Genomic DNA, 15,136 nt, shown 5'->3' on the forward strand with positions numbered 1-15,136 from the left:
GAAAAAGAAAATTGTTCAATTCCATTAAAAAAAATATTTATATTTAACATCATTCAAATACAATGACCTCAAGAAAATGATTGAGACTTTTATATAGTTGCATGCAAATGAATTAAAAGATGATTATTGAGGCATTCTTGCTTGCTTGAGTAACTGATAAGTAAAGATTTTTAGATATGAAATGACAAAATACATACAAAAATAATTTGGTTGCAGTAAACTTAATAACATATATTTGAAATTATAAACATATATGAGAAGAACTTATAAGCATAGAAAGAGTAAAGTCAAAGTATATCGATGAAATTGACATAAATTATGGATGCTTAGGCCTACTTTTTAACAATCCATAGCCAAAATAAAAGGTTTTTAAAAATAAAATATGATATTTTTGGAGTGCATATTGCTTAACAATAACATGATATTTATAAAAGAGATCATGTATTCAAACTTTGATGTATATTCCCAAATTAAAATAGAATGTCAATCACAATGCATCTAAAATTAAACACGGATATCAGATTCTTTTTAGGATACTAGGTTATGAAATTAGTTTTCAAGATTTTTAAAATTTTATATGTTTTATTCTTCACAATATATCTAAAATTAAACACGGATATCATTTTTTTTTTTTTAGGATATTAGATTATGAAATTAGTTTTCAAGATTTTTAAAATTTTATATGTTTTATTCTTTATCAAATTAGGTATCGGCATTTGTAATTTGTTTTATATTTTGGGATGTTGATATTGTGTAGTAGTGAAATTTGAGTGTTTGTTTTAATTAGATTTTCAAATGGTAGACTAGACTCCTTTGTGTTTTTGCTATTTATTTTGATTAGTAATATTGGGATTTGTATAATTTTATAATTTATTGAACAAGTATAATTTGTTGAGCTGAACGCTTTCATGAAATGGGTGGTAAATTCAAAATAATGCATTTCACAGGAAGTAATTTGCTACATGACTTATCAAGTGACAAATACATGTTTTTTTTATTTTTTAAATAAACAAAATATTCATGTGAAAGATAAAGGTTAACCCGACCAACTCATTTTAGCCCGATTAAAATGACCCATTTTGTTACACAAACATGTTTTCAACCCAAACCCGATTGACCCAACCCGTACCTAACTTGACCCGCCTATTTGGCCACGTCTAACTAAAACATCGTTAAGTAGTTTAAATTCATTAGCTTATTTTTTTTGTTAATATAAAAATATAACTACATCAAAGAAAGAGAAGTGCTACCTTTACAATATTATCACAATAAATTGAAGGTGATAAGTTGCTATTGGTTCTAATTTAAATTCATCATTAAAATTACTTTTTTGTCCACTAATAACAACTAGTAACAACTTGCCACTTAGAATTTATTGTGAAAGTATTATGAAAATGTTATGGACATAGCATTTCTCAAAATGAAAATTAAAAATTAAAAAATTTGTACTTAAACAAAAGTTAGCTTAAAATCTCAAATTTTCTTATTTAGAAACAAGAACTTGATTTCATTTATATTATAAAATTGCAGATACAAAAAACTCTTTCAAAATAATAATATACATATAATCAAGTATTTTCCTATCCAAACATATTCAGACTCGTTACAGTCTGCTTGATGTTTCTAGACCTTGTTTTTGTTTTTTGGTAATGTGGGGGGATGAATTTGAGCTTGGGCAGAGAACCAAGGGCCCAACAGATTATGTCTAAATAGAGGGGCTCAGCCCAAAAAGATGGGTATAAGTAAGGAAACTCGAGAGATAGAATACAACTCCCAAGAACAAGTCCTATGGAGGCTTGAGGTAGTTGCCATTACGAAGGTCCACTCCCGAGGTAATAAGCAAGGCTCTTCCCCTAGCAGACATACATGGAACCACAGGTAACCAGTGCCCCTCTGACCTGAGATGTCATTGTCATCAAACTCGCCTTGAGAAACTCCATGAAGAGATAAGGACCACAAAGCTAGTCACTTTCGCATTAATGAGATGTTCTCTACCTAACCTCTTCTACATTAAATGCTTATAGACAAGCTTGAACAGTAAAGACACTCCCAAAAGTCTTGTTTCATGATGAAATAATGACAAAACAGAAGGGTGATGGGACAAGCATCCCCTGGATCTAGCTGGAGGAAAGCTAGCTGGGGGGATAAGGAAGGGAAATGTGCCTATAAAAGGGGGGGGGGGATGTGTAGCAGGAAGGGGGTTTAGAAAAATAGAGAGAGAAGATTTAGAGAAGAAACAGAGATAGAAGCAAAATAGGACTTAGAGTTTTCTAGCTTTCAATCCAACCTTTTGTACCTCGGGAAAACAATTTCCATATCAATAAACAACCATTTTGTTACTGGTTGCCTTGTAATCAGTTATTTAGATCTCACATTGTGGAATTTTCTCCCTTTAGTTCTTATAAATATATTGTGTATGTCATCTGCTAAGCACCAACCTTCTTGAGTGTTCGTTATTAACGCCCACAAGTAATATAAGATACTAATATTCATAAAAATTAAAGAAGAACATTAGCAGGCACTCCATGCCTATCACAGTACATGCCCAAATTGTCTAAACATAATTAAAGCTACATCAGAAGGGGTTCATCTAAAATTACAAAGTGTTGCTCTACCTAACACCCTTTTTGACAAAGCATAGGTACATTTGTTTGAATTTGCTTCTATATAGTTGTGCATGATCACCTTTAATAGGAATCTCCTAAGAATCTCCCTGTAGTCATCAACAAGTAAAGCAAAATCTCCTAGATGTTCCTTGGAACTATTCATACACTACGAAAAACATGACCTATAGTGGCGTTTGTAAAACACCACTACAGGTCCAAAAAACGCTACTATAGGCTGAAATTGTTTTTTTTTTTTAATGCTATAGTAGCATTTCAAAACACAATAGTGTATGACTTATAGTGGCGTTTCAGAAATGCCACTATAGCCAAATTATTTTTATTTTTATTTTTTACCTATAATAGCGTTTGTAAATGCCACTATAGGAGTGACCTATGTAAAATGCCACTATAAGGGTGTACCTATAGCAGCATTTGCAATTGCCACTATAGGTCAAGAATGGATTTCTAACCAATTGTCTATATTTGGCGATTTACAAACGCCACTATAGGTCCAAAAACACCACTATAGTAAATTTTTTTTCTATTACAAAATTAAAATAGCTAGCTGGGTCCACAAACGCCGCTATATATACATGCACACATATTTCACTTGTCCTAGGCAAATCACAAGCATAGGATGCACAAAACATATCACCCTTTCTAAGGGTACACAAAATAGGCCCTAATATTCACCCTTTCTAAGGGTACCCAAAATAGGCCCTAATATATATATATATATATATATGTTTTGTGTGCATTCAATTAACTACATATGGAGAAGTAGGACAATAATAATAACTCCATCAAAAAAAATATGTCATCACCATCATCAAGAGCATCCTCATCATCAAGTGCATCCCCATCATCAACATCAGCATGAGCATCATCTTCACCTTGAATAAGATGGAGGTAACATTATAATAAAGAAACAAACAAAGCCAAATATTGTATCAACTAAACTTGATACATGCATACATATATATATATATATATATATATATATATATATATATGTGTGTGTGTGTGTGTGTGTGTGTGTGTGTGTGTGTGTGTGTGTGTGTATCATGCATTCAATTAAACTACATAATCAATATAAACACATGGAGCAGAAGGATAATACTCATAACTCCATAAAAAAAACCTGTAATGACCACCATCATCAAGTGCATCCCCATCATCAAGTTCATCCCCATCATCAACATCATCATAAGCATCTTCTTTACTCTGAATAAGATGGAGGCAACATTATAACAAATCAACAAACAAAGCCAAATAGTATATCAACTTAAGCTTGATACATATATATCTCTATATATTAAGAGAATTCACAAAGTTAGTTATTGTCTTTTCTAATTTCTAAATTGCCCCTAAAATTTGAGAAGCACATCACAAAGTAATCGAGTATAAAAGTAATTTTTTTGGTAAAATGAAAAAAATAAGCCTGCAATATATTTTTCTCTATTTCACTTCTAAAATATGACACAAGGGTATAAACAAAATCGACATACCCAAATCTACCCTTGAATAACTCCCACTCATCAGTCTCTAACTGATCACAACCTTCCCACTAACACATACATAATAAAATGACCTATCTTTAAGCCATTTTTCAACATAAAAGCCCAAGTCAAGTGCTGAAATGACCTATCTTGTCCTTGTATGCATTTGTATCAAAGAGTACCAATGACTAATACATGAAACGACATTAATAAATTAAAAAGCTATACCTGACTTTGCAATGCACGCACATGCTGGCTAAATGAATCCATCATTTTTTGGAATTGGGCGTCTCGTTCTATCCTTTGAGTTCTCTCAAGTGTTACTAATCAGGCTAGTGCCTCAATTTTATTTGCATCCTTCACTCGAGCTTGGGTCAGTGCATCTATTTTATTTCCATCCTCCACTCGAGCTTGGGTTAGTGTCGCTATTTGATCCTCCAACTCCACAACCCTTTGATCATTGGCATAAGATTGTTGCGGAGTAGTACTGCACGGCAAAACGTCTTTCGCCTTTCTACCGAATGGGGTTGGTCCAAACCCTACTCCACATATGCGTTCATGACGCTCTTGCCCCATCACTTGAGCATAGGCATCATCTGGTGCCCAAAGAATGCCTCCACCATGACTATTCTCTCCTATTAATTGGGCTCCTGCATTCAGCAATTCTTTCATCCTCCTCTATTTTCATAATTTTACCAAATGACTTATTAGATTCTACCTATAGTGCAAAAAAAGTAAGTATATTTATAAACATTAATTTCCTTGTCAGTTTAAAAAATAAGCAAGTCACAAATGATTAATAGAGAAAATACTTACAATGTTTTCAGCAGCTTTATTTGTTACAGGTGTCCCATCTTTATCTCTATAAGCTTTATTATATACTACAGCATGCTCCACTGGCCCGCCTGTTTCATTTTCCTAGAACACGTTCATTATATCCATTAATTATTGTGCTAAGTAAAACTCTTAACATGTAAGACAACAATAAAAAAAAAAAAAAAAAAAAAAACACAAAACAAGACAAACCACCTTATTTCTATATGCCACAAATCTAAAATCTTTAAGAAACAAATATGTGATGCAAATTGCAATGCTTATATATTGGTTCTAAGCTCATGCATGCTTATATATTGGTCCCAAAAGTGTGACTATATGTCATTTATGGACTGATTCCTAAATTTTTTCCAAGGGAATAAGTAAAAATTCTTTTCTTTAAAAGAAAATTGTTTGCTAAGTAATTATGGAGGAGTCGAGGAGATGAAGGCCTTATGATCTAGAGCTTATATTGTCTATAATTTCCTAATGTATTAAGTAATCCAAGATTAATAAATCAAATTTGCAACTATGGCTGCTAAGAACTTTTCTTTTTTGAAATTTAATTCAGAATTTCACAAACCAATCTCTAATAGATGAACTTGTATCAACTAATGCTACACAAACTATAGTAGCTCTATTCATAATATGCGTAGCCCAAGATAAGGCTTATGAGTGATGAACCATGATATAGCTTTATAGCAAGGCCACAAATAATGAAGCAATGACTTTTTCAATAAAAGTAACCTCTTTAGTAGATTTGCTTTTTGATATGCTTATTATGGTAGAAAACTGAATTGTGAGAATAGCATAAGAAATATATAATTATATATTTGCTTTTCAATATATATAATTTGTAGCACTAAATCTCATATTTAAATCAATAGCCTATTTAGCATATTTGGTTTTCGTTTTTTTAAAGAAGTAATGTAAGAGGTAAACATCATACCATGATAGCAACTAGTTGGGCTAAACTTCTTAGTCCAATTGTAGGTATTTCTTCTTGGAATCCACGGCTAGCCTTGTTTAGCAGAGCCTTGTCCTATATGCGGTCACACAAATCAACACCAAACAGCATCATCAATCTAATATAGTACGTAAAGTCTAATAATATCAACCAAGTGTTACCGCAAATAATTTCAATAGGCAAAAAATGTTAGTACCTGTACTTCCTTTGTAAACCAATATTCCACCAACTTCTTCCACTGTTCTTCATTAAAATTATTTGGTATATTGTCTAAAACTTATTGTGGACTCATACCTTCCAAACAACGTTTCTTCTTTAAGAACATCCTGTGTGCCCTTCTCAAGTTCCCCAATAGTTGCATTGCTCAATCCTCTTGTTCCGCTAGCGGGACTTTGTCTACAGGGATGGCCCATCGTCTCTAGAAAGAACACACTTAGTAATATACATGTCAAAGTTGATCATTGTTGAAATTATAATTACATAGCTAATCATAATGATACTCTAGTCTATATTACATCATCTAGCATAACTACACATAACCATACTTATAATTTGATAATATTAAAGCAACATGCCAAAATTGTTGTCACTATTACCTCAATCTCCCCCCAACACTCTCGTTTATACTGGATAGGTAGTTCTTGCCAATCAGTAGGCACCACTAGGCACATATAGTACTTTCTCGTAATAGTGCCTACCCACCTTTTAAATGTCGCCCCGCTTTTCCCAATTGGTTGGCCTTGGCCATTCAAATATAGTACATGTTTTGTTCGTGGTGATAGATTCCAAATGTCTCGCATTAGTGTACTACCACTTTTTGCACGTGGTCCAACATTAGCAGGGGCTGCAATCACGTCATCTGTATATAGTGAACCACAATGAAAAACTACTTTCCAATATTCACATCACAACTAGCACACAAATGGAAGGAAGGATTTGAAAAGTAGAGTTCATACCTGGAGGTTGTGTGGCATCATCGTCATATGTAGCACCATGTGGAATGTCTTCCTCCAATGCAGCATCACGTGTCTCTTCTTGTTGGCTCCCTATTGCATGAGAAGAGCACTGCCACCTTTCCACTAACTCTATCCGCCGTTTTCTACCCATTCCTCCCTCCAAAATCTGAAAAACACAAACATAATAATAGTTATACAACAATAATTGCATTGAAAGGAACTGTGAAAGCTACAATGCTTATAGTAACAATCAATACTTATAGTAACAATCAATACCATGTAATTATTTAGGATATACTTCAAGCAAGTAATCATCTACCATTGGAGGAAGACAATCATTACAAAATACCATGCGCTAGATTTAAAGGTTTGAGCATAAAGGGACATGCTATCAACAACTTAAGAACGCATGGGTTAGTAAACTATACATACAAGTTACTCAATTATATCTACGGATCATTAGTGTTCTCATAATCTTCTTCGTCATCAATAACATCATTCTCGTCTATGTCATCCCATCCAGAAATGGCTAAGTCCCCAATGACTGAGGCATCAATTGTCATGCCCTCTATATTATCTGGAGCCCAGCCTTGGTTGTCATTGGCATCACCTAAATAATTGTTCGTACTTATATTGTAAGGAACGTGCTAACAATATGTATATGCATCATCATCATCATCACCACACTGTGGACCAGTACCAGCATCAAAAACATCTCTCGCTTTAGTTTTAACAACAACATACCAATCTTTCTCCATTTTGTCTGCAACATAAAAAACTTGTGAAGCTTCAGATGCCAAGCCAAATGGTTCATTAGTCATTTTATCCCCACGATGTATCAAGAGGGTTAAATTTACCATAGGAAACCCAAACTCATCAACCTTGTATCCCCTAATACTATGAACATCAACCCATCTTCATTTGAATAAGACGTGTCTAATTTGGTCACTATAATTTAGCTCGATAATATTAGTTAAGACACCATAGTATGTTACGCCACCTTCTGTGACAACACTAACTCCACTATTTTGGGTTTTCCTATGTGCCTCATCATCCACACATCTGAATTTCAATCCATTTATTAAATAATGCTTCATCCGCTTTACTGTCTCATATGACCATCTAGATAGTGTTATTATTGTATCACTCAGTCTCGCCCTATCAGCATCAATCATTGTCACCACCTAACAGAATCAAGCACATTAATTATTAGTAATACAATAGTAATTATTACAATGTTATGAATAATTAAGTTACATTTTTGAAACGTACGTGACGTCTAAGCCTACTACAGAATTGCTCCATGTGGTGCTTATTTATAATATCCTCAGATATACGACGGTGGGCATTTTGGAGTTCTTCCTCCACCAATTTTCTATGCATCCTGTGAAGGAAATTATGTTAGTCTTATGACTAGCTAGCATTATCGGATTGACATGTAGCGATATCGGTATACTTCTCTATTACTTACTCAATGAACTTGGTAATTTCTTTGCTCCATGTGGTGCTTATTTATAACATCCTCAGATATACGATGGTGGGCATTTTGGAGTTCTTCCTCCACCAATTTTCTGTGCATCCTGTGAAGGAAATTATGTTAGTCTTATGATTAGCTAGCATTATCAGATTGACATGTAGCGATATCGGTATACTTCTCTATTACTTACTCAATGAACTTGGTAATTTCTTTGCTACTAAATAGAATGCATTGATGAGCTTGGGTTAATTTGATATTCATTAGTTGCATACTCGACACAACCCTTGTAGATCCCTCAATCAACCTGGTTGGTCGATTGAATATAGTTTCAACTCAAAAGACCATGAAAATGCAATCAAATCAAATCAATCATACCTTATAGTTGTGCGTTTGTGGGTGGAGGATGAGGTGGAGGCTGGCAATGGCAGGACGCCTTGACGGTGACAGCTGTGAGAGAGTGAGAGAGCGAGAGAGAGAATGAGAAAGAGAGAGGAGTTTTTTTTATTATTATTAATTTTTTGAGTAAAGAGAGTTCAGATGATAGTGGCTAGGGTTTTTCATTTTTTGGGGTTGCTATAGGGTTTTTTTTTTATATATTTATTTAATAGATCCTTATTAATATAAAAACAAAACCCAGCCCAAAAGACAGAACGAAATAAAAAGGACTCTCAAATTCTTATTCTTTGTGGGTTGGGCTGTAAGTCCTTCTTTTAACTTTTTTCTTTATAGATCTTATATATATAATAGATCATTATTAATATAAAAACAAAACCCAGCCCAAAAGACAAAAGGAAATAAAAAGGGCCCTCAAATTCTTATTCTTTTTGGGTTGGGCTATAGGTCCTTCTTTTAATTTTTTTTAGATATATATATATATATATATATTTATTTATATATATATATATATATATATATATATATATATATATATATATTAATTTAAAAACAAAACCCAGCCCAAAAGACAAAACGAAATAAAAAGGACCCTCAAATTCTTATTCTTTTTGGGTTGGGCTATAGGTCCTTCTTTTAATTTTTTTTTAGATCTTTTATATATATATATATATATATATATATATATATATATATATATATATATATATATCATATACTATATAATAGAAGTCTCATTTAGAAGCACTGGTTACGCCAGTAACTTCACTAAATTGTAGTGGATTTTTTAAATTTTTCTTAAAAATAGATATAATTTTTCTTCTCCTATAATTTTTAAGTTGATAAAAATCATAATTGAAAAAAGAAAAAAAAAACCAGCAACATAGTACATGTTTATATGATTTTAATTTCTACTATAATTTCTAAGTTGATAAAAATCATAATTTGATTACAATCTAAATTCTATTTTATAAGAAAAAAATTTAATTAAAAAAACTAGCAACATAATACATGTAAGTTGAAAAGAGAAAATCTTAATTAAAAAATAAACCAGCAACCCAGTACATGTTTCTATGATAAAAAATAAATAAATAGATATAACTACCCTTAAAAGGAAAATAGCAAATAAAAAAAACATATAATAATAATACCACACGTAAAAAGGACCATAATTTTTATAAAAACCAACAACATAGTAGACATTTATATGATTTTAACTTCTCCTGGTGTGACTAAGTTGATGAAAATCTTAATTTGATTACAATCCAAATTTTATTTTAATTTGATTTCAATGTAAATTCTCTATCTAATCCTTTATAAATTCTTTATCTAATCCTTTATATATAAAAAAATTACTTAAACAAAACTTGCAACATATATAGTACACGCTTGAGTGGCCGGAAAAAAGATCTTATAAAAAAAAGTTGAAAACAAAATCTTAATTAAAAAAAAAAACTAGCAGCATAGTGCACGTTTATATGATTTAAAAAAAAAATCGATATAACTGCACTTAAAATGAAAACAGCCAATAAAAAAAAACATATAATAATACACGTAAAAAGAAAACAGCTCTACAAATGAAGTTTCAATCCAAGAGAAATTGAGTTCAACTCAAACTCTACTACAACTTTACTAAATCTACTCTACTTTACTATTTAAGAATGCTAAAATCAATGAATAAATAAACCAAAATTAAGTGAAGAACTACTAAATGAAGGATTTGGCTTTTTTAGTGAGAAGAGCTATCTTCTTTTTACTTTTTATTTTTTGCATTTATATTTTTCTATTAACGTAGCTCAATTATTGCTTAAATTCTATGATTTTTTTTAAAAATATTTTACATAACACAATTCATCTTTTTAAGTTGGATAAAAAAGAGCTACATATTTTGTAGGGGTGTCAAATGGGTGGGTTAGGGTGGGTTTAGAGTGGACATAATTGGGTTGGGTACATAAAACCCATTTACCCATTTATTGCCCATCTTTATGTTTGAAATTGGGGGGGGGGGGGGGGGGGGCAGGGGGTATTTTGGTAATTTTTTAGATTTAGTAAGTGTTTTGGTCATTTTTTAGGTTTAGGGAGTTTTTTGGTCAATTTTTAGGTTTCGAGGTTATTTTGCTCATTTTAGGTTTCAAGGGTATTTCATTCATTTTGAGGTTTAGGTGGTATTTCGGTTTCGGGGATATTTCGGTCATTTTTTAGGTTTAGGGGGTATTTTGGTAATTTTTAGTGGTTTTGGGGTATTTTGTAATTATGATAGTTGGATCATATTAGGTCTAATTGGGTAAAACCCAATAAACATTAATGTTAATCAGGTTTAACTGGGTTAATATCCATTTAATCTAATTGATTGGGTGGGCAAATGGATGTAGGTTGATTTTGTCTCCCCTAAGTTAATTAAATTTGTTAATTTATAATGACTTTTTTTCCTTCAAAAATTTACGTTTCATAAGTATTTTTTATGTTGCTATAGGTCTTCTTTCTCCTCTAGCCCTTATTAAAAAAAAAAAAAACCGGAAAGGAAAAAATAAATTAAAAAAAAAACTAAAATAAAAAGTGCCTATAATGGTGGTTTTCAAATGCCACTATAGGTCTTTCTTCCTCCTCTAGCCTTCATTTAAAAAAAAAATGCCTATAGTGGCAATTATCAAACTCCACTATAGGTCATACTCTTACAAGGTCCTATAATGGCGTTTCTCAAATGCCACTATAGGGCAGGGCCTATAGTGGCATTCGTCAAACGCCACTATAGGTCTTTTTAGCCCTTAAAAAAAAGTCCAACGGAAAAAAAAAAAAAAAAAAAGTGCTTATAGTGGCGGTTATCAAACGCCACTATAGGGTAGGGCCTATAGTGGCGTTTGATGAATGCCACTATAGGTCTTTTTAAGCCCTTATAAAAAATGTCCAACCAAAAAAAAAAACGAAAAAAAAGTGCCTATAGTGGTGGTTGTCAAACGCCACTATAGGTCCTTGGGAACACCACTATAGACCCATTGTTTTAAAACGCCATTATAGGACGACCTTAATGCCACGATAGGGTACCTATAGTGGCGTTTTTGACAAACGCCACTAAAAAAAAGGCCACTATAAGCCCAATTTTTTGTAATGATAAGACGTATCACAACTTTTGAATCAAGTTCAATTTCAATGGTAGAAAAGTTTAGTTGAAAGCAAAGCAATAAATCATCATTAAGACCCCATAATTCAGCCATGATCCTAGAGGTAAAGCTCAAAACTCTTTGGATTGTGAGAGACCGGACCTATAGGGGGGCTTTCAATCAAAAGAGAAAGTATTGACACCTCTCTTTAGGGGTTTTGATTATTGTAGAGTCTCCACTTATTTTTTTTTTATATTACAAAAAATAAGAAAAAATTAAAAATAAATACAAATTACATGAATAACATCGAGTTCTTTTTTATTTGAACATTTACAATTGATAAAAAGAAACTTTACATGGCTATGTTTCCTAGTTTACAATCTATAAAAAAGTTACGTGGCCTTGTTTTCTAGTTACAATCTACCAACAAAAAAGACTAATCTACGAAACTAAGATCTATGGTTCGGGGGCTAGGTTAAAGGATAGGAAAGTGTTAGGCACCCATTCTGTCTAGACAAAATCTAGTCTTCTAAACTCTAATGATCATTTAAGTACCCATTCATGTATAGTGATGAAAGGCAGCATGTATTTAAATAATAAATTTAAGATTAATTCAAGAAGTGAGATTTATGAATCTACCCTTTTTAAAACGAGGGGAGATTTTGACAAAGGTATTCAAGATCTGGTTTTATTTATTAGGACATAAGAGATTTATTGAGAAAAATCCAGATCTATTTTATTTAGAAGAAAAATAGTAGATTCTAAGAAGAAATTTCATATATGTTTTTAGTTGTTGTACAAAAATAGTAATTTTAAGGAGAAAATTTAGATATATTTTTATTGTTCTAGGAAAATAGTAATTTTAAGAAGAAAATTTAGATCTTTTTTTAGTTATTAAGAAAAACAGTAATTTTAAGAAGAAAATTCAAATCTGTTATATTAATTTTAAGAAGAAAATTTAGATTTGTTTTTATTGTTGTATGTAGAAAAATAGTAATTTTAAGAAGAAAATTCAGATCTATTTTTATTGTTGTAGAAAAATATAAGATTTGATAGAAAGAGTTATAAATTCATAAAAAGAACTTCATAAACCATCTTAGATCTATTATGCATGAATCATATGATTATGAGATGAACATACTAATCATAAAACACGAAAGAAGTACATCAATAAATGTAGACATGCATGCAAACAAATATATGAATCATGGAAACATTGAAAGGAAAGGACTTACAGACTAAGAACTTACTTGCATGAATTTACTCCATGAGAAGGGATTACTTTAGAGATCAAAGAGAATGAATCTCTCTGAGATCTAAAGTATGGTTACTTAACAAAAAATAAATTCCTAAAGTATGGCTTCTAGAATTTCTTTAACATTAAGGGGAAGAGGGGAGCTGAATTTTGAGTTTTCTCCTCTATTTATAGAGTGCATTGCTTAAAAATAAGTTAGGGTTGCTTTAGAAGTCAGCAGACACGAATTGGGCCATACCTTATCCATGAAAAATCGAATATGATGAGTTTCAACCTAAACAAAACATATCTGAGCCTATTCTGCAGTTTGTGCCAATCAGCACTGTTGAAGTGCCGAATGGCACTCCTGACTGCTTCGCCCAGTTGCGTCTGTTGGCACGTTTTAGACTCTTTTTTGGGCATTTTTCTGAGTTGGGAACTATACTTGTACGTGTCTTAGACTCATTTTCTGATAAAATTCACCTTAATTTGATAATTAAATCTTTCAAATAATTATCTCAAAGATAATAATCCTTAAAACTTAATTATCAATTCAATATTAATATTATCAAATTATTCTTTTTATTCCCATGCAACCAGACTTATTTTAATTAAAATAAACTACCAATCACAGAAATTCATTTAATTAATTTTGATTGTCGACTAATCAAAATTAATTTCAATTAATTACGTGTGATTAGTTCCACTCAAATGAATGCATGCCGACCATCAAAACTTGACTTGTGATATCTTTCAACCCGACGGTTCGATTTGGAAACCGAGCATATCATCATGATCGTTAGAATCACAAGATCATTTTTATGATATGTGATGAATGACTTAAGACATGAAATGTAACCATGATTTTTGGATACTTCGAGTAATTATTTGGTCATCTTTCAAGGTTAAATTATTGGCGTAAAATTGAGTGTCTACATGGATAACCTTTTACCCAATTCCCTTAACGTGCCAAGACTTTTAAACCTTAATCATTGCCGGTATCAGGTATGATAAGTACAATTTTATTTTTTTATGAATCAATAACTATGGATTTTTTTTTTCCTTTTTATGAATCAATAACAATGGATCATTATATGGAATAAACTGGCGATCTTGTCTAAAGGGTCATCTAAAGTATGTTAGACCGTCTAGGATAGAAGAACGTTGCCTACTACCACAATAAGGTCACAGTGAGCCGCCATTGAGTGCTGGTCATCCACTCTTATAGTGCTCGTCCGTATCAATTGCCACTCAACAGTTAGATAAATTCAACGATGCTTATATCACAAAATGGAATCTATCCCACAAGTCTACTACTTCAGAATGTAAGAGAAATCTCAATGTAATTCGCTCCTACTATCTCCACCTAGCTAACATGTCTCATATGAGGAGAGTGGCATAAAACAAGAAGACTCATTCATGATTTCCTATATAAAGGCCAAACCTCACTCAAATCAAGGTACATGAGAAAAAACTTAACTCTTATTATACTTTTTAGGTTCTTGGAGATCTTTATAGAATTCTAACATAACTATCGGAGGGACCTTCACCATTGCCACTTCAATAGTATCACTTTTCTATCTTTTCAAGTCTTCCATCTTACATTGGTTTGGAAAATCAGTTCATTGATATCTTGCATCTTCATATTATATTATTTATAATGGACCACAATGTTTGAGGGTTTTACAAAATATTAGAATGTGTACCCCTAATATTATAGAACATGATTGTAGAGTGTTTCCGGGTGGGGGAATTGTTGTTAATTTTTAGAACTTGGCATTGGCCCTTGGGAGTTGGGAGTTGGTACTTGGTACACGGAAGCAAGAAACTATTCTTTGGCACGATAATTGGCAATCATGCACGAGCTGAGTTATGGGTAAATAGTTTAGTTTAACATGTGCTTGCTAGTTTTCTCTCAAAAAAAAAAAAAAAAGTGTTTACTAGTCGATTTAGTATATATATAATCACGTTCATGCATGTGAACTGCTTTGAATTTGACGGGATTTGTTGGGTTGGATACTTGGACACTTGGATAACCATAGGACACATCGAAACAAATGATCTTTGTCCCTTGTGGTGTCATCTTTGTCCTA

Source organism: Castanea sativa, chromosome 10, assembly GCF_040712315.1.
Source record: "Castanea sativa cultivar Marrone di Chiusa Pesio chromosome 10, ASM4071231v1".
NCBI lineage: Eukaryota > Viridiplantae > Streptophyta > Magnoliopsida > Fagales > Fagaceae > Castanea > Castanea sativa.